Source organism: Mus caroli, chromosome 2 (assembly GCF_900094665.2).
Source record: "Mus caroli chromosome 2, CAROLI_EIJ_v1.1, whole genome shotgun sequence".
NCBI classification, from domain to species: domain Eukaryota; kingdom Metazoa; phylum Chordata; class Mammalia; order Rodentia; family Muridae; genus Mus; species Mus caroli.
The window spans coordinates 86,308,505-86,327,623 of record NC_034571.1 but is presented as its reverse complement, the minus strand read 5'-3'; the positions used below and the strand labels follow the sequence as shown (position 1 = coordinate 86,327,623).

At 42.1% G+C, this 19,119-nt stretch overlaps 1 protein-coding gene across 21 annotated transcripts in view; it reads right to left on the bottom strand.

The window, feature by feature from the left end:
- Positions 1-16,720, bottom strand: part of Phf21a (PHD finger protein 21A) — a 178,936-nt gene extending 162,216 nt beyond the window's left edge. For 9 of the 21 annotated variants that reach the window (XM_029474161.1, XM_029474164.1, XM_021185653.2 and 6 more), the window contains exon 1: positions 16,467-16,720. The gene's annotated coding sequence lies outside the window, so the exon portion shown is untranslated. Of the gene's footprint in view, positions 1-13,410; positions 15,215-16,466 lie in introns of those variants that run through there. The other 12 variants (XM_029474157.1, XM_029474166.1, XM_029474169.1 and 9 more) reach the window with 3 other exon arrangements.
- Positions 16,721-19,119: the final 2,399 nt, after the last annotated feature.

Below are 19,119 nucleotides of genomic sequence, written 5' to 3'. Positions count from 1 at the left end.
CAGTCATGTTAATAATATAGTAAAATCTCAATTCTCTACCAAAAAATACAAGCTCTTATTTCAGAGATCACTGTAGGTTTTTTGATGATCAACCTGTCCCAGGCCTGTTGCTAGGTTAGGCACAGGTAGCTTATGACAGCTGTATAAAGAGAAGGAATAACAAGTGGTGTAAGACCAGATACCACATGAAAGGGATCTCACAAAGGCAAATAGGAAAGCAAATAGACCATGGCTGTCACTCCTAGAAAGCACTTGTGTAGCCTTTCACACTGCTGGGGCTCCACAGCTGTACCTGTCAGGTCTTACCCCTGACATTAAGGGCGGAATACATAACTGGCCAACTTCGACAGACTGACTGGCTGATTAGCACCTTAAAATAGACTACTCTTGACTTGATGCTAAGTGATGCTGAGGGGCCACTATAAACTCCATCATGATCTTGCTGCTGGCGTCTGGTTGCTAGGGGCAGAGGAGAAGCTTATAGCACTACCAGTTTTAATAAAAATACTCCAAAATATTTTTAAAAGATTAAGTTAAAATTAACATATTCTCATGTATTTTCTATTTCTCCCAGGAATATTCCTTAATAAGAACTCATTAGATAAACTTTTCTATGATGTATCCTTTTTTTTTTTTCAAAAGAGTGGGTTTTTTTTTTGGGGGGGGTCCTGTTTCTTAGTTAAACTGCTGCATAATTACACTGTTCCCATGAACTTTTAGCTAGACTGTAGCAATGAGAATAATTCATCTTGCTTACTGCATATCCTGAAACACCCTCACTGACTCTTCATATAAATCCTAGGGGAGACAGTTATTACTCCTGTACCATACACAAAGAAACTTGTCCACCTGACCAGTACAATAGTCTGTATGTGGCATGCACCAGATACATCTTTATGAAAGACAGTTTAAACTGTCAATCCAAAATTGCACATTCAAGTTTTAAGTGGTTGTGCTGAAATTCCAACAGGGCAAGCCACAAAGCCCAGGTTCTTCCCCAATGTGTCACTGTGACACAGGAGGAGAGGGGAGCGGAAGGCAACAGTGGAGTAGTACTACTTGGTGCTTACTAACCCTGCCTAGTTCACAGTCCACTTACTTCTTATTCAAAATAATCTCAGAAGATGAGTGTTATCTCTGCACACTTTGCAGATGAAGAAACAGAGGCAGGTACAGAAGTGAACTGGCCTTGGTCAAAAGCTAAAACATGGCACAGCCAAGATTCATGCCTGCTGCATACTGGAACCTAACCACTGCATTCTACTGCTGTGCTGGAGAGTTGCCTTGAATTACACAAAAAACAAACCTTTTAACCTTTCACCAAATGAGCAAATGGTATGCCTGAATTAACTGAGAGGAGGCAGCAGTGCTTTCTAAGCATGTGCCCCAGACTTCTCTACGGCACATGGGTATACCCCTGGCGAACAGATTACTGCTCTGATCAGGAAGCCGCACGCTGTAAATCTGGTTAAAAGCCCCCAGTGCACCCCTCTCTACACTCAGACCACACTAGTCATTCACTGTAAGAAACAGGCAATTCCGAGAGGTCCCCGTACAATCCTCCATAAAATGAATGTCACTCTGGAATCATCTGAGTGTGTGCAGTACCCTTCTATCACCCTTTTCCTTCCCAAACACCATTAAAAAAAAAAAAAAAAAAAAAAACTCAAAGGGAATGAATGAGTCTAAGCTACTTAAAAATCCTAACAAATGTCCAATGATAACTATAAATTTAAATGAGAAAAAATAAATGCAAAAATCTCATAATTTTGTAACCTGTCCAAATCCAACATCTGAAAAGCATTAGGCTTCTTTGAAAGACTCAATTCTTAGACAAGTTCATGATGAAAGTTGACTGGAAGAGGCAGAGAAAAGTCATTTTTTTTTGCCTCAGATTCTAAATATTTTTATATACCTATCTAATTTTTAAAAAATTACTTCTGTATTATAAGTTATTGGGCTCCTTACCCTAAATACACAATAATGCATTTAATTACACAAATAAAATGTATAGCATGAATTTAGAATTTGTATATTAACACTTAATACCTAGAGAAAACGGCGGAGCAGCACAGGACAGGACCATGCGGTGCCAAGAACTTCACGTAGTGCATACAAGAGCCATTGCAGCTCCCTCCATTGACATCGTAAAGTTGCCACATTTTCTGGGCTCTCTTTTGAATTAATGTGGCATCTGCTCCAAGTACAGCATGCTAACATTTTACTAAAAGACATTTTCATTGTACGTTTCTATCTGGTTTGCTTTTCCTCCGAACTGTTTTATTTCAGTGGTCATCATTTCTTTACACCAAGTTGTGAAATTGGCATTCCTAATCTGTCTCCTGAGCACAGCAAGGGTGGGAAGGCAGCAGCAGCTTCAAGCCTTCTAACAGCAATAATTACAAAATGCTCTGCATATAGATTAAATAAAGAAAATAAACAGCACGGAGATTTTTGTAGGCTTTTTAGTATCAGGTCCTGATAAGTTAACAGCATCTGTTCCTTTTCAAAAAAGAATTCTGCTCTGAAGTGTTGGGGGTGGGGAAAGAGGTAAACAAACACTAAACAGAATCATTCAAGTTACAAAGTTTGGTCCTGGGAAATGCTGATTTCAATGACTTGCAGGTTATCCACCCTCGCTTGTGAGAATTGCTTCCTAAGACATCCTCAAAAATGCGGCAGCAACGAGCCAAATACAACCACTCATACTTAACATGCAAGCCGCATACTCTACACTGTTACGTCACATCAAGCACCGAGAAGAAGCTTACCAAGCTATCCTGCATTCTATAAACTGCCTAACAGCAACAGGAAAAAGGCGCTGCCATTTCTATGGGATTGGGAACTAGCAGGGGAGAGAGCCTTTCCCTCCCTCTGGTCAGCTGGCATGAAAACAAATAAGGCTTATATTTCTGTCTTTTAGGCTCACCCCTCAAGGCCTTCATGCTGAATCTTTCAGCTTCTCACAAGAAAGAAAGGCTGATTCTTTAAAACTAAAGAGCTGCAAAAAAAAAAAAAAAAAAAAAAATCACTCCAATTTAAAAGCCCCACACCTTTTATCAACTGTCCTCCAGCTGTCCCCATGGCTATATCTCTTCTGCAGGAACAACGGCCTGGGCAGAGCAGTAGTATCCAAGTGGGTGTGTGCCCCCAGAAAGCCCATCCCAATCCTCACCCCCAACAAACTTGCACTTTGAATCTCAGCCTTTTAAAATTTCAATTTGCCTATATGTTTAATAGAAGATATAAAATACCAGTTCGGATTATTATACATTTGCTGAAAGCCATGATTTTAAAAGGGGCAGAGACCGTGGGTCAAGAAGACAAGGAACAGAACTTAAAAAGTATTAATTAGGAAATTAGGTGCTGCCATTAACTAACTTGGATTCTTGTGTTTGCCTCAGTCTCACAACCAGTGAGGTTTCCTGACTCTTATGAGGGAGAAGAAAGTATTCTCAGGCGTGGTGTGATCTATTCAAAATGAAAGCACATTGATGAACACCTCCAGAGAGGGACAGAACTCTGACAACCCAGCAAGGTGGCGGTGGCGCACACTTTTAATCTGAGCACTGGGGAGGCAGAGGCAGGTGGATGTCTGAGTTCAAGGTCAGCCTGATCTACAGAGTGAGTTCCAGGACAGCCAGAGCTACACAGAGAAATCCTGTCTTGAAAACAAAACAAACAAACAAACAAAAAACCAAAAAAGCAAAAAGCAAAAATCTGACACTTTGTTATATCCCATATGACTCAAGATAAGGCTTCACACCTTACCAGCTGTGGGTCTGAGAAGCAGAGAGCAGCTGAGAGCAAAGACTGTATTTTTAGGGTTAGAAGGCTTTAAAAAAATACTATAATGAAAAACTTTTTTAAGCTATGTAATAAAATGTTCAATTTAGAAATTACTAAGATAAATTATGACAACCTTAGCAACAAGCTAAAACACTCAAACCAGAATCCAAACAAAACCACTGAAATTATTTACCTTAAAAAAAAAAAAATCCTTAAAAGTAATGTGGCATTTTCAGCATGACATTTGTTGGCAAAGTGAGCGGGCACCAGTGACAGGGTGGGGACATGCAGAGCACTACTCCAATGCAGACTAAGCACAAGACAAATTCCCAGGCAGCAGCTCTTTCTGCCCACTAAGCTAAAGAGGTTCATTATTTCAAGGCTGATCATCATCTTGGTTTTAAAACTCTTACTTTGTAAATATAAAGTGAATGCTTGAAAAGAGACTACTACTTTGAAAAGAACAAAACTGAAAGATTCATCTAAAAATACAACTGCTATCTCAATAAGGGGCTTCCAGAATAAACTATAAAGTTTAATTTTCATACGCTATCTCCTAAATACAGTCCAGAAAACAATACTGTCACTTTAAGTTGAGTTTTTAGATTTGGGGGGGGGGTGGTGGGGGGTGTCCGAGACAGGGTTTCTCTGTGTACGGCTGTCCTGGAACTCACTTTGTAGACCAGGCTGGCCTCGAACTCAGAAATCTGCCTGCCTCTGCCTCCCGAGTGTTTTAAAAGTCATGGTGGCTGCAAATAAAACACTTAGGATACTTTTTGTCCCACAGGGAACAGTCAAACCTGGAACATTATGTTTATAATCTAACACGAACATTTAAGTCTTACTCATTTTTCTTCTTCCAACCCCGCACCTACTCTCTACATGAACCTTATTTTCAAAAACAAGCTGCTTTTTATATGGCCATCTTTCTGAAAAAAGGAAACTTCAAAAGTGTATTATTCTGCAATTGCACTAATTCTTAGATGTGTTACACACATACATATGCAAATGCACAAGAAACAAAAACTAGTAAAACTTTAACTTCTACCTTCTCTCCATCCATCTTTAATGACTTTTGTGAGATCACTTTTATAGTATTTCTTCAAAGTAGGGATAGTTTTAACTTTTAACTCCTGCTCTACAAGTTACATAAAGACTGAAAGAGTAAATGTAAACAATTTGTATGTATCAAAAACCCCTGTGAAGCCCATACTAAGTGCCTACTGCCATCTCTCATAGGTGTTAAGCCACACCTGCTGCTCCAAACAGTGCTTCCCTCTACCCAGTGCATCCTGGGCAGTCTCCATCACTCAGTTGCCACCACAAAACAGTCTTAGAATGACCCAGAATTGAAGGGGCCATGTTAGTATATTACAAACTCTTTTCCTAAGTTTCTATGGAAAATACAGATTTTGGACATCATTCTGCACACTAGAACTGAGGCTCAGGGTTGAAAGAGGGACCTGGATATAAGCTGCAGCCTTTGCCATCCTCCTGCCATCCCTGGAGGGAAACTGCTGCTTCCTCGATTCCTAAATGGAGGGAGGATAATTACAAAGTCCTCAAATATTTCTGATAATTAAAGTTAAGCAAGATACCTATGTGTAAAGCTTATTAGTACTCTACACACACACTCAGTGATAAACTAATATTAAGAGATAACCCAGCAACATACATTGATGTATATTTGTTACTAACATATAAAAACATTTTTTAACATAGTGCTCGAAATTAAAATATTACAATCTGCTGGTACATTTCTCACATTTACATTACAATGTATACACAGACAAGTCAGTATATTTATTACCAAGAACAAGCTATAAATTATGTCTATGCACTCAAAAAACTTGTCAGAACCAGGTATGGTGGTATACAACCATAATCCTGGTACTCAAGAAGCTGAGCCTGGGCTACACAGTAAGACTGTCTCTTACAAAAAAATTGTTTAGTTGGACGTTAGAGGTGGCTCAGTGGTTAAAGACACTGGCTGCTCTTGCAGAACTCTCAGGTTCAGTTCCCAGCACTCACATCAGACAGCTCACAAGTACCTATAACTCCAGCTCCAAGAGACCCAATGCCTCCCTGAGCTCTAGGCACACAGCAGGCATGTGCTACACCCAGAGACACGCTGGCACTCACCCATATAACATAAAATAAAATTAATTAATTAAAAAGCCTTAAACTCAGGCTGAAGAGATGGCTCAGCAGTTAAGAGCACTGACTGCTCTTCTAGAAGTCCTGAGTTCAATTCCCATCAACCATATCGTGGCTCACAACCAACTGTACTGGGGTCTGATGCCCTCTTCTGGTGTGTCTGAAGAGAGCAATGGTGTACTCGTATACATAAAAATTTTTTTAAATTTAAAAAAGATTTATTAAAAATAAATTTTTTAAAAGCCTTAAACTTGTCTATGGTGAGTAGAGTAGATCACTAATTTCTGGCTCACATCCATTCTAACTAGGACACTTAAAACTTTATAATAATATCATTAACATGACAAATACTTCTAAATACAAATCCAATTCATGTATACTACTTTAGTCTGTAAAGTACATTTATGAATATTATCTCATTGCTCTTTTAACAGCAAGCTCTTACTTATTTTCCACTGGAAAAACTAAACTCAAAACAAGACTAAGTTTCCCAAGATATGACGACAACTGTTTAACAATATTCTAGACTAAAGACAAGTTACCACCCAGTTTTGTTCTCCTGATTTTTCAGTAGTGTTTCAGGAGTTATATAAATAGACGTGTCAATAAAATTTACCGAAGGAGAATTTATACAAGCACGATTATTTTCTATAGTAGCCTACAAATAACAAAGGGCATTTTCCTACTCATTGCTGATCATTTGTATTCAATTCTTTATAACTGCTGAATTTATCCATTTTAATATTAACTTAAAGACAAAATTAATAGAAAAGAAATAAAACAATTTACAATGTAGAAGCATATCCAACCAGATTCCACATATTTTTGATACTTCAAAAAGGTGTCGACCTCCCATGGAAAGGCAAAGTAGAGTCAAATGGTACTTTACTGCTAAGAAATAGTTTCAGTAAATAGTTTAGCAGTAATCTATGACAATGTTCCAAGAAGTCCATGCTAACGAATGGATACCAGTTAAACAGGTAAAAAGACAATTATTTGACTTTTTCATATTCCAACTAAGGCATGGAACATATACTGGAATTTACATTTATATTTTTCAATATTCCTAGGTACCCCTTTCCCACCTCAAATATCCTTCTTACCTCACACAGCTAAAGTAAAAATATCCCAAAAATTCTAGAGCCTAATAAAAGTAGTACCTTAAAACAAAGGAAAAAATGTCAATACTTAAAATGTAAATTCTTTTGAACCTCCATTCTAAATACACCCCAGATGTGAATGACGTTGGGTGGGGGTGGCCCCTCTCCATCAGTCCCGCAAGCTGATGTGGTCGGAGGGTTTTCCCAAGGTTGCACTCACCATGACACCAGAGCATTTTTCCAGAATCTTACTTTACTAATCAGCTATTTGGAAATTCTAACAGTGCAAGCATTAACTAACACCATCTTTTAAACTTTCTGAAGTCAATGAAGCACTGCAATACAGTACAACAATACTGAACAGGTACAACCAAATCCTGCCAACATCCTGCTACTAGCGTATTTGTCCAATTTGGGGCATATATCATTTAGGTAGAAACTGAGGTACACAGACACTTTAATGAACAGCAAATTAGTCTAAGCCACATCATTACCAGAAACCAAAATCTCAAAACAAAATCTTCCAAAGTCACCTGGGCTTCGAACTAAACTACAACTTAAAAAGAAGTTAAAGGTGGAGGAACTGTTTTAAATAAAAATGGTTGTTGGTAATTCTAAGTATTTACTGAGCCTTAACTACATGCCAACCACTAAGCTAAGTAAGCGCTCTCAGGACTTCTACACCCAATCCTACAACAACCCTACAGGAGTTCATAAAGAACAGTCAAAACAAAGTTTTGAAATTTTACAAGTGAAAATCTAAGCTATTTAAGAATCTGCCCTTCCTTCTCTCCCTCCAGGCTGCATCTCTTAGTGTCAATCTACATGGAGCAGGGGGAGAAATAAAGCAAGCCCACAAAACCGGCACCTCCAGAGCAGGGGCAGCAGGACCACAAGATACAGAAACCAGGCTGAGTTAGATAGAGTAAGAGCCTCTAAAAAACACAAAAGAGGGGTGGGGGCTGAGAGAACTGAAGCAGTAAGTCTGTAAGTTCAAGTCCAGCATAAACTATACAGGATTTTGTCTCAAAAATAAGTGACATGAAATAATTCAATTATATTGAATCATTTATTTTCTCCCAGTTAGGCAATACTGACCAATTAATTATTCAAGAAGCATCACAAAACTCTGAATTTAAAGACGGGAATAAAAAGCCCGCAGGCCAAGCTAGGTGGTGGTGGTGCATGCCTTTAATCCCGGCACTTGGGGAGCAAAGGCAGGTGTACCAATGCCAGTCTGGTCTACAGAGCAAGATCCAGGATTGCCAAAACTACACAGAAAAGACCTGTCTTAAAACAAAATAGAAAAATAGTAATAATTCCAGCTGAATAACTCTTCCCACTGGGGGCAAAAGGAATAGCATGTGTCAGGCTTGACAAAAAGGCATCTACTGCCCTCACTAGAAAACAATGATGCCAGACTTCTGCAGTAACCTACTCCACCACATGCACAGAAGCTACTGACAGTTTCCAAGTCAAGTTTTGAATGTGTTATTTTGCATTTAGATCTTATAAAAGCTAGTAAAAGCACTGTGAGAAAACAGAACACCAAGCTGTTTATAAAGTCTCACTTTATAATTTCAGAAACAGAGTAAGTATGATTTCATTAATGTAACTTTAAAAAAATAATGTTCTTAGAGTTTTAGGGATCTATTTATAAAATGGAGTAGACAAGAAAAAGAGTTCTCCATGCTATTTAAACCAACTACATGTCCCAGCATGCAATGCTCTTATCTGAAGTTAAGAAAAAGCTGCAGTGCATCCTGGGACTTGTAGTAAGTAAACCAGCTTTTCACAGCAAGTTTCAGAAAGTCTGAACTGTGGAGCGCATCTGATTAGGTCTTATTTTCAGAGTCTAATCAAATTCGAATCAAATTTGTTTGCTCTCTGCTCTGGTATTGTTTCTCTAGTACATATTAGAAAAAGTAGCAATTAGCATTAATAACTTCCACTAGAAAAACCTCATGTAAGAATAAAATGCTTTAAAAATAACTGACATGACAAACGTATTTTTATACTTTTTAAGATAAGTTTTGTTGGATCAGTTGCAACATTTTTATCATCTCCCCACTAAGATGCTTTTACTATACTGTGTCTCCTTTAACAATTATTCTAAATATATTTTTAAATAATTTTACTTAAAAAATTCTATAACCAAGCATTTGCTATACTCTAGGATTGTTCACTAGGAAATATATTCTTACAGTAATATGCACGCACACACGCTCACAACAAAACACCTAAGCAAGCGCTTCTCTTATCAAATCTTTCCTTTCCAGTCATGCTCACCACTCACCACTCCTAATTCTATATACACACACTTCAGAACTCCGAGAAAAAAAAGATTCCAATTTTCAAAATTACAAAAGTTTTTGTAAGCTACTAAGAGCACTTCCAATCTGAACTGTAGTTTACATACATACAGTTCCTTCTGACAGCCCTCTTTTCTCTACGACTCTGGAAGGAGGCTGCAGTCTGCATCAGGAGGCCTACCGCAGGTGGTGGGTTATTTTCAGGCAACAGCACCTTCACAAACATGCTGTGGAATACAGGCCAAGAAACTCCTAACGAGGAGAGATAAGCTGGCACGGAGATTAACACAATCCAGCTAGAAGTCACCTGCAGCACGTGCTAACACATTTCCCCACAGAAGCGACAGGCTCCTCAAGTATCGAAGCTTCATCAATACAACAGGACTGTCCATAAGGCCAAAGATAGCAGTTGCCATGGTTACTATCACCCACTTTTATCATGAAATTATTGTGATTACCCTGAAGTTTAGGGTACTTACTTAAATGTTAAAAAGAAGAGTTCGGTGTTCTGTGGAGGGAGAAAAATCAAGTGCTGTCTGATCTGTAAGCATGCCACTCTAGAAATGCACATAGTTAACAACACTTGGATCTGCAGCGGAAAAAAAAAAAAATCGATTCCTTTCTGCTGCTCCTGCTCCTCAAGCACTGACAGTTTGTATTTTCAATGCAGCCAAAACAATAAAACAAAACCCATCTTTTTTGGCCTCTGTGACTGAGTTATGTCTTTCCCTTAGGCCCAAAAAGTCAAAATAAAACTACTAGGCCACACCCCTTCCAATCTCCATATAACTGGTTTAATCTTTTCCTCATTAAAAAGTAGAAAGGACTGCCTTAGTACACCCCAAAATATGGGAAAAAAAATAATTTCCTGAGACTGTATATGAACTATTATTATTATTATTATTAATTGAGTAAAAGAAAGGGGAATAGAGGAGAGGGACTTGAGGGCTGGGAGAGTCCGGGATGGATTCAAACTGCCACAGAGTCTATGAATGGACATTACTCCAGCAAGGCATCTGGGGTGAGTGAACCTCACAGTCTACGTGGGAAGATTTGCCACCATTCTATAGTCAGGTGGCCCATGACACACAAAGTTGCTCTTCAAAGTCTATCCCGAGGTGAGCATGGTAATTCATGCCTGCAAACCCAGCACTTAGGAATCCAAAGCAGGAAGATTACCACAAATTCTAGGCCAGCCTGGGCTCTATAGCAAGACCTTGCCTCAAAAAGTAAAAAAAAATAAAAATAAAAAAAGACAACCATTCCAACACTGTTTTAAATGATAACTATGCAAAGATTTAATACACAGATAAGAATGATATACAAGTCTGTAAAGAGTATAGCTGTATATACATGGGAGCAAACAAAGGAAAAATGTGCTCTTTAGGAATGAATTATCGGGGGGGGGGGGCGGTGCGGGACGGGGAGGATGGCCCAGTGGTAAGAGCACTGCTGTACTTACTGAGTATCTAGGTTCAGATCTCAGTACCCACATGGCAGCTCACATACATGCTGATAACTCTAGCACCAGAGGACCTGACACCTGTTAGGGCCTCCTCAGCACCAGGCATGCACATGGTACACAGACATACATGTAGCCACTCACACATACACATAAAATAATAACAATTATTCTTAAAAAGAAATAATTGGGTTTGGGGATTTAGCTCAGTAGTAGAGTACTTGCCTAGTAAAAGCAAAGCCCTGAATTCAGCCTGAAGCTCATGGGGGTGGGAGTAGACTCAAAAATCAAAGAAAAAGAGAGAGAACTGTCTATAGTAAGTCTAATGTCATATTAACACACTACCACTTAAAAATAAATTGCAAAGCACCAAAAACACACCTGGTAAGGTTAATGTGATCAAAACATATTGAATGCTTCTAAAGACAGCCTAGGCCCACATGTAAATCCACAGGCAACAGTGCCAGAGAAGTCAGCACAAACCCAGCACAAAACATTGGAAAACTCAGGTACTTCCTCTATCTAAACAGACACATAAAGGAATTCTAGGGAAGGCCAGAGACCTAAACTTACTCTCTGCCATTTTCCTTCTGAATGGTAACTAAACATAAAAGCCTTCAGCAATAAAATACTAAGTACAAAAAAAAATTAAAAACATATTGATGTAACCTTAACTTCAGTACTTCTTCACCAAATAAATAAATAAGCTCAGCATTCACTATGGCATCAAAGGTGACCATCATTGTGAGAAGTTCCCCTCTTATCTAAACAGCTTAACGCTTTTCTTGCCCTTCCTAAGAGTAAGTTTCTATATTTACTTTCTAACTTCGAGCTATTTCATGAAGAACAGTTATTTATAAAATTCACAATACTATATTCCTAAACACAAGGATTGCCAATTAACTCTATTTAACTTATTAAGTTTACCATTCAAAATCTGTAAGCAGTTTCTCAAGAAAACTGATTGTGCACATGCTCTGAGTGTCTGTCTGTCTGTCTGTCTCTGTCCCTGTCTCTGTCTCTGTCTCTCTCTCTCACACACACACACACACACACACACACACACATACACACACACTATTTAAGCCTCTAGAACTGAGTGGTCATTTCCTCACATAACCTTCTAAAAGGAGAAAACAAAACTAATGTATATATTTGTCTAACGTGAATGTATAACAATATACATTTCACTATGAAACCAACTAGTAAGCTTTTGTCAGTGAGCCTTCATCAAAAAGTTAGCAGCATCAATCAAAATGTTAGCAGGGACATCTGTTACTCTGTGTATTAAGTGTACAGAAGAGTCCAGAAACTTAAACATTCACTAAAGTCAACTGCGAGCAAACAAGAAAGAATGGAAGACAACTTTTAATAGGGGCATATATTTCACTATCTTCAAAAGCAAAAAAAAAAAAAAATTTAATTATGGAAAACTGTTTAGCAGCATTTTTTTACCTTAACAAAAGCTCCAAAACTGTAACAAAGAGATTTAGGGTAAGCAGGACAGTATTTAAAAATTCTTAGTGCTCGGCATTCACTTTTAATGCATTCCTTTCCTAACTGATTTGGAAGAGCTTAGCATCTTAAAGCAAAACTTGGTTCCTGTTTTAATCTGTTATACATCTCATCAACAACGTTTACATGGTGTCTGGCAATTCACAAAGAAATTTCACAAGTACTGCCTAATACGATCTTACTGGAAACAAAAAACAAAAAACACAATACTACACCTACAAATTCAAAGCAGGTCTACCAAATTCTATGTGTTTCTAAGTTTTCAAAACTTTGACACAAAACTTTACAAACAATAACAGCAGTTTACTTGACTCACAATCAATTCATCTAACACTGAGAATTTCAAAGGACTCTACTATAGATGCCATGAAAATGTTAAAGTAGCTACTTTCCTCTTTATACAGTCATCATTAAACGTTGCTAATGAACACACCAACAAAGATTTATACCAACAGGTATAAGTGTCCTTCAAGTTTGTTTATTTTTCTTGAGACAAGGTCTTACAACATAGACCTGACTGCCACTGAGTCTGGAGTACTCCTTCCTAAACTTACTAGGGTTATGGGCCAAGTACTGGAATTACAGAGCACTCCACTTAATTTCATTTGTAATTCAAAAATCACAGCCTTTGAGGGTCAACTGAAATATAGCAAGTGTATAGATAAAGTTGAAAGCCTAAGAAGGCATCTAGATTAAAACCATTGTCCATAGATTCAGAGAGAGCAAGAAAGATCCAAGAAACCTCACCCCAAACAATATCCCCTTTTCCAAAAATGTCTGTCTACCTTATTTCTATTTTTATGTTTACAAGTCCATACCTTATTTCTATTAGTACATTCACATCATGCCACTTATTTTTGTTTATTGCAACTTCAAAGAATTTTTTCAAATTATGTTTAATACTCCACTTATCAATACCAAACTAGCTCTCCTTTGAAGGAAAATAATCCTAACAGCACCCTATTTCTAACCCAGCATCCACAATGACCTTATTCTGCACAGTAGTATAGGCAGGTACAAAGCAGATTTCAAATAGCAAAGGTGACTTGTTAATAGTATTTTAAAACAGACTTACTCAAAATCTTCCTGGAACGTTACTCCTGTTGCTTAGCTGAGCTAAGAGAACTTCAATAAGAAGAGAACTTCAATAAGACCCTCAAAATTAAGTGCTCCCCTTTAACTTGCTGTAGCACCTCCTGCTGGATAGTGCTAGAGATCTTCTTGTAAACAGAAGAGTGTTTCTGAAGCAGCTCCTTCCAGATAATTGAACAGGAAAAAGGGTGGGCCATTGAAAACCAAAGGACGCGGTGTCCCATCCATCACTTCTATCCCTTTACAACAAGGTACGGCCCAGGCAGGTGTCTTCGCAATGTATTATTCTTCCAGCTCCATAAGGATTTGCGTGCGTCCAAAGTGTGACCACCATAAACCTTTGTGAGCTGTCCAAAAACTTAAGTTAAAATGGCTCCAATAGTACGTAAGCAAAAAAAAAAAAAATTTCTATAATAGGCAACCCAGCAATGTCAGTCAAAATGTACATATTGAGTTTCCAAAATCAAAAGTCTCAAGTAAGAGAAAAGCCCTGAAATAGTTTGAACATGTTAGTCAAATGTTTGTGCTATGAGGATTTTCTGCACTACTGCTACGTCCTTCCCTGAAGGATAGCTGTACACATATGAAGTGCTGAGTACTGAAATTCTTAATAAACATGAGCATTACCACATTCAAAAAATTCCTCTTTGCCCCTAAAACATTCCCTGAGATTTTAAAATGTATTCTTAGACATTTAAAATGGCCCTCGGTAAGCTAATGTTAAGCTCACAACAGATTCCATATATAAGTGAAGACAGAAGAAAATAGCAAGGAACTTACCGAAATTAAAATAAGTAACAGTATTCCCAGGGAAAAATCAGTAATTCTTTCCTACAAGGCTGTAAACCAAGTAGATGGTAAAACTTTGAGGGGGGGCCTAACCTTCAAAGACCAATAGAAATGCTGACCTATTTATTTCTACTGCCCAAATGTGAGCAAACATGAAATGTAAACAAGTATCATAAATACTTTTCTGAAAAGTGGCCCTCCACTTCTTAGCCTCAATATCAGCCTTCTGAGCAGGCCTGCCTTCAGTAAAGCTACAGATGATGCTGACGGCCTCTCTAAAAGGTGATAACCACCCTCTCCGTGCCCCCAAAGAACCACTAGAAAGAATGCCTGCCAAAAGGCTCCCTGGAGTACAGGACAACTTTAAAGAAAAAAGGGAGGAAAAACAACAACAACAACCACCAAAAACCTTCAACCAGCCCAAATGAATCTGATTCTAACACTCAGCTATCAATTATTAATAAATAAATGCCCTTCCCTCTCTAACTTCCTCAGCTCAAGACTCTACATTCCTGATTATCTACCATTAAGAAAAAGCATAACGAGCATCCCAGCCATGGGATAAAATCTTAGAAGTCCAAAAACACAGCCATAAAGTTCACTGTCAAGGCCAGTGCTGAGGCCCACACATGCCGAGACCTTAAAATCACATTTGTGATTCTAGAAATCCATACTCCGGGAGACATCATTTAAAAACAACACAATGTGGACGTGCAGAGGGAGATCCTCTACTTCAAGACCTAAACAAAGAATATTTCAACATATGACCGGAATATGATGACACCGGATTCACCCACGAAAACAAAACCTGTCTACCACTAGCCGTCGTACCCTCATCTCAACAACTCAACTACTTAGAAATCACTCCCAGCACATCTACACCCCACAATCGGCATGTGGCCTCCTCCCGGGGTGCAAGCCACAAGACAAAGTTGAAAGGAGACCTCTCTCGCCCAGTGCCCCAGTGTCCACATCAAACCCCTCCCCTGCCAGGGCCACCTTGCAGCTACCCACCATTGCGAGCGTGGTCAAAGGAGGAAGAGGAGGTAGGAAAAAGAGAGAGAGAGAGAGAGAGAGAGAGAGAGAGAGAGAGAAAGAAATCCTAACAGCACCGCTCAGCAGAATAAAGAGAGCAGAGAGAGGATGACGAGAAGTGTTGGGAACTGCGTGCACCGCGGGGCTGGACCAAACGGAAAGAGTCCCACTCCGCGCGCCCCTCCCCCCGCGGCCCGGGGGGGAGGGGCGGCCGCGGCCCCTCTCTGAGGGGCCTGCGAGTCCCCGGCCCGCGCGGGGTCCCGGGGCGGTCGGCCGGCGGCGACGGCGGGAGGGCCGCCCCAGGGTGAGGGGTGCAGGCGGACTCCTCGGAATAACAAGTTGCAGAAGAAGAAGAATAAGCGGAATTTCCCCAACGCTGCTCCGGCCACCCAAGACAAATGCACCAACACACACTCACTCACACACACTCGGGCCCGGCAGCGTCAGCAGCCGCAGCTTTTTTTTTTTTTTTTTTAAACCAGATCTCTCAGTCACCAAACAAGATGGTTTTCCGAAAAAAATATTTTTTAAAATTAAATAACCATAATAAAAACTTCCCCCCGACAGCATCCCAGGGGGTGGGGGTGGGGAAGGGGCCCAGGCGGCCATCCCCCGGCCGCAGGCACTCGCGGGGGGCGGCCTCGGCCCGCGCCCCCCGCCCCTGCGGCCCCCCAGCCCGACCCCCCACGGGGACTCTGTGTCGCCCCCTCGCCGCCACCCCCGACGCGCCGCCCCTGTCACCCGCTCTGGCCCTGTACTCAGCGCCCAGGCTCCCGAGGCTGCTCATAAACTTACTTCCAATCTATCCTAGGGAGGGGTGGAGGGCAGAGGGGAGGAAGGGGGGAGACGAGGTATTCCCATTGTCTTTTTTTTTTTCCTGGAGGGGGGGGGAGAGGAATAGGAAAAGGGCACGCAGGGGGGCGCCCCGAAGGGGAAGTTATTGCTGAAATCTCAAGTTGACTGAGGGGTCCTGACAAGAACACCCCCTTTCCCTCCTCCCTCCCACACACCCCTCCCCTCCCCCTACCTCCCCCCCACAACAAACTCCAAGCAAGCAGCCCCTGCTCCTTCCCAGAGACAAACACCAGAGACAAGACAGAGGGAGAGAGGGAGGGGGGGAAGGGGGAGGGAGGAGAAATAGAGCTACTCAAGAAAAAAAAGAGAGAGAGAGAGAGAGTGAGGAAAAGAGAGAATGGAAAAGCTGGGATACTGCACCCTCCTGCTGCTGGCTGGCTGTCCCCCCTGGCAGCTGGAGGCAGGAACTCTGAGCAGGAGAAGCAGGAGGAGGAGGAGGAGGGAACTCTTCTTCATGGGGAGGGAGGGAAGAGGCTGGAGCTGCCGCTGCTGCTTCTGCTGCTGCTGCTCTGGGCCTCTCGCACTTTTTAGATATTAGTGTGTTAAGATGGTAGGTTGTTCCCTTCTCCCTCCTCCTCCTCCTCTCCTCTCTCTCACTCACTCACACTCTCTCTCTCTTTCTCTCTCTCTCTTTCTCTCTCTCTCTCTCTCTGGGCTGTTTCTTTCCTCCTCTTCCCCAGGCAAGGGGGGGTGGGGAGGAGGGGGTGGGGGGGAGGAACTGGAGCCTCCTCCTCCTCCAGGAGAGACACACACAGGCCCCGGGCCGGAATGGGGAGGGAGGAATCAGAGCAGCAGGAGAGAAACTGTGGGAGACAAACAAGCCCAACTCTTCATCCTCCTCCTCCTCCTCTCAGCAGCAGCAGCGAGCACCACCAGCCCATTCACCACCCGGCCCCGGGCCGCAGCACCTCCGCCGCCTCAGCCCGGGGATCCCTCCGCCCAGGCCCAGACACACTCGCCCGCGCGGGAGCCCGCCGCGCGNCCCCGCCGGCCCGCCGCCGCCGCCGTGCGCGCCCCCGCCGCTCCCGAGAGCCGGGCGAGAGGGACTGGAGCTGGGGAAGCGGGGACGAGGGAAGAGCGGGCGGGCGGGCGGGCGGGGGGCCGGGCGGAGCTGGACCGCGGCGGTCCCGGGCCGCCCCGCGCCCCTGCGTGCGAGCCCGTCGCTCGCGGGAGGCGCCGGGGACCCCCACGGGGGCACGGGGCGGCGGCGGGGGCCCGCGGCGGCGCTCGGGCGGGCGGACTACTTGACGTGTCGGTGCGGCGAATTTATTTCACTTTGCCTAAGGAACGGGGTGTGCTGCGGCACCCATTGCCTAGGGAAAAAACCCGGATGTAAAGTGAGTGAAACTAAACTAGAGTGAAGTAGGGCAGCAGCAGCCAAACTCCGGTGCAGCGGCGGCGGCGGCGCTGGGGCCGAGCGGCCGCCAAACTCCCGGCCCGCCGCCGCGTCGCAGCCCCGGCCAGGCCCTAGCCCCGACCCCCTCCCGCCGTTGGGAGCTGCTGGGGGGCTCCCGAGCAACCCCAACTCCCTCCAGTGCAACAGCAGTTTGCAGGGGTGGGGGTGGAAAGGAGGCAGGAGCGAGGAGGAAGCACTGCAATGGGGGAGCGAGTGGTCCAGGCAACAGGAGAAGATGCAAGCTCAAGTCGAATGCAACATGCAATCCCCGGCCACCCCGCCCCCTTTGCAAATAACTACCCTTGAACCACTTTATTAGCGGTGCCGAGTCCCACTCTAGCTCCGGGGAGGGGCGGGGGACGGGGTCCTTCGCTCACCTTTATTTATTGCTGCTTTCTGCCCCCCTCTCCATGTTTTTTATTCCTAAGTTCTTTTGTTCTAAGGGGGATGATGGCATTTACTTTTCTGCTTTGTGTAGCAGGGCAATCACTGGGAATCGGCCACGTATAATCCGGCGGTTTGTCATATTTTATTAGTGAAAGTATTTTATGCCTAAGTCCACCTCCAAGGACTGTAACATGGAGAACTGCAGGGGCGGGGGTTGGGGGGGGGCGACATCAGAAGAATTCTTGTTTTCAGAGATTTCTTGGCTGAGCGGGGAGGGCCTTTTTTTTTTTTTTAATCATTGAGGAGGTTCATTTAAATTATTAAATCGATAGTTTTCAACTTGAAGCTTTAATGCTCTTGCACGGGTGAATTGTTGGGTTATAAAATAACCCCCAACCACAATTTTTTTTTAAAAGTGGGAAAAAAAATCCTAGCTCTTAAAAAAAAAATCCCATCTGGACAGTGATCTCTGTTCTGAGCTGCACGCTGGACTTAACGTAGTGTTAGCCTTCCTATGTTAAATAACAATAAACCTCAACCTCCACGGAATACAAATGGGGGCTGGGGGTGGTTTTGTTTTTAAGGCTCAGCACTTTTGTAGCATCTGCCACTACGCATTTTCCAGGCATTGATTAACCATGCAACTCCCATAGGCATGAAGTCCAGTTTTTGCAGATAAAGAGCAACAGTAGTAAGATGATTTGCCCAAAGTCAAAGGGAGTCGCTGGCAGGACCAGGGAGAGCCTTAGACTTGATTTGTTACTAGTCACCATGTCTTTTCCATTAAATAATATTTTCTCCAGGAAATAGTATTTAAAAATAAGCGCACAGTCTTTATCTTACCCGAGGGGCTTTGAGATCACTGGATATGAAGAGGTTTTCTTCTGTGAACTGCAAAATTTAAATTCAGCTTCTCAAGAGAAAGCATTTTTTTAAAATTCTGATTTCTTAAAAGTAAAAAAAAAAGTGAACTTTATTTTCGTGTATAGGCCATTTAGTAGTAGTTTTAGGTTAAAAAGAATTCACAGCAGAAAGTGTAAGAGTTTGAGAGTAAAACCTGAAAGCCCCTATTAATGATTCAGGAAGCCTGGATGAACTCATACTATGAAATAGCTCAACCTGTACGGCAGTCAGGATAAATAACAGAAGGAGAGTTGGCACTAAGATTTCAGCACTAGGGTAACCTATATATTTAAGATGGGCTAAGATGGGCACGGGGCTCAAACTGTA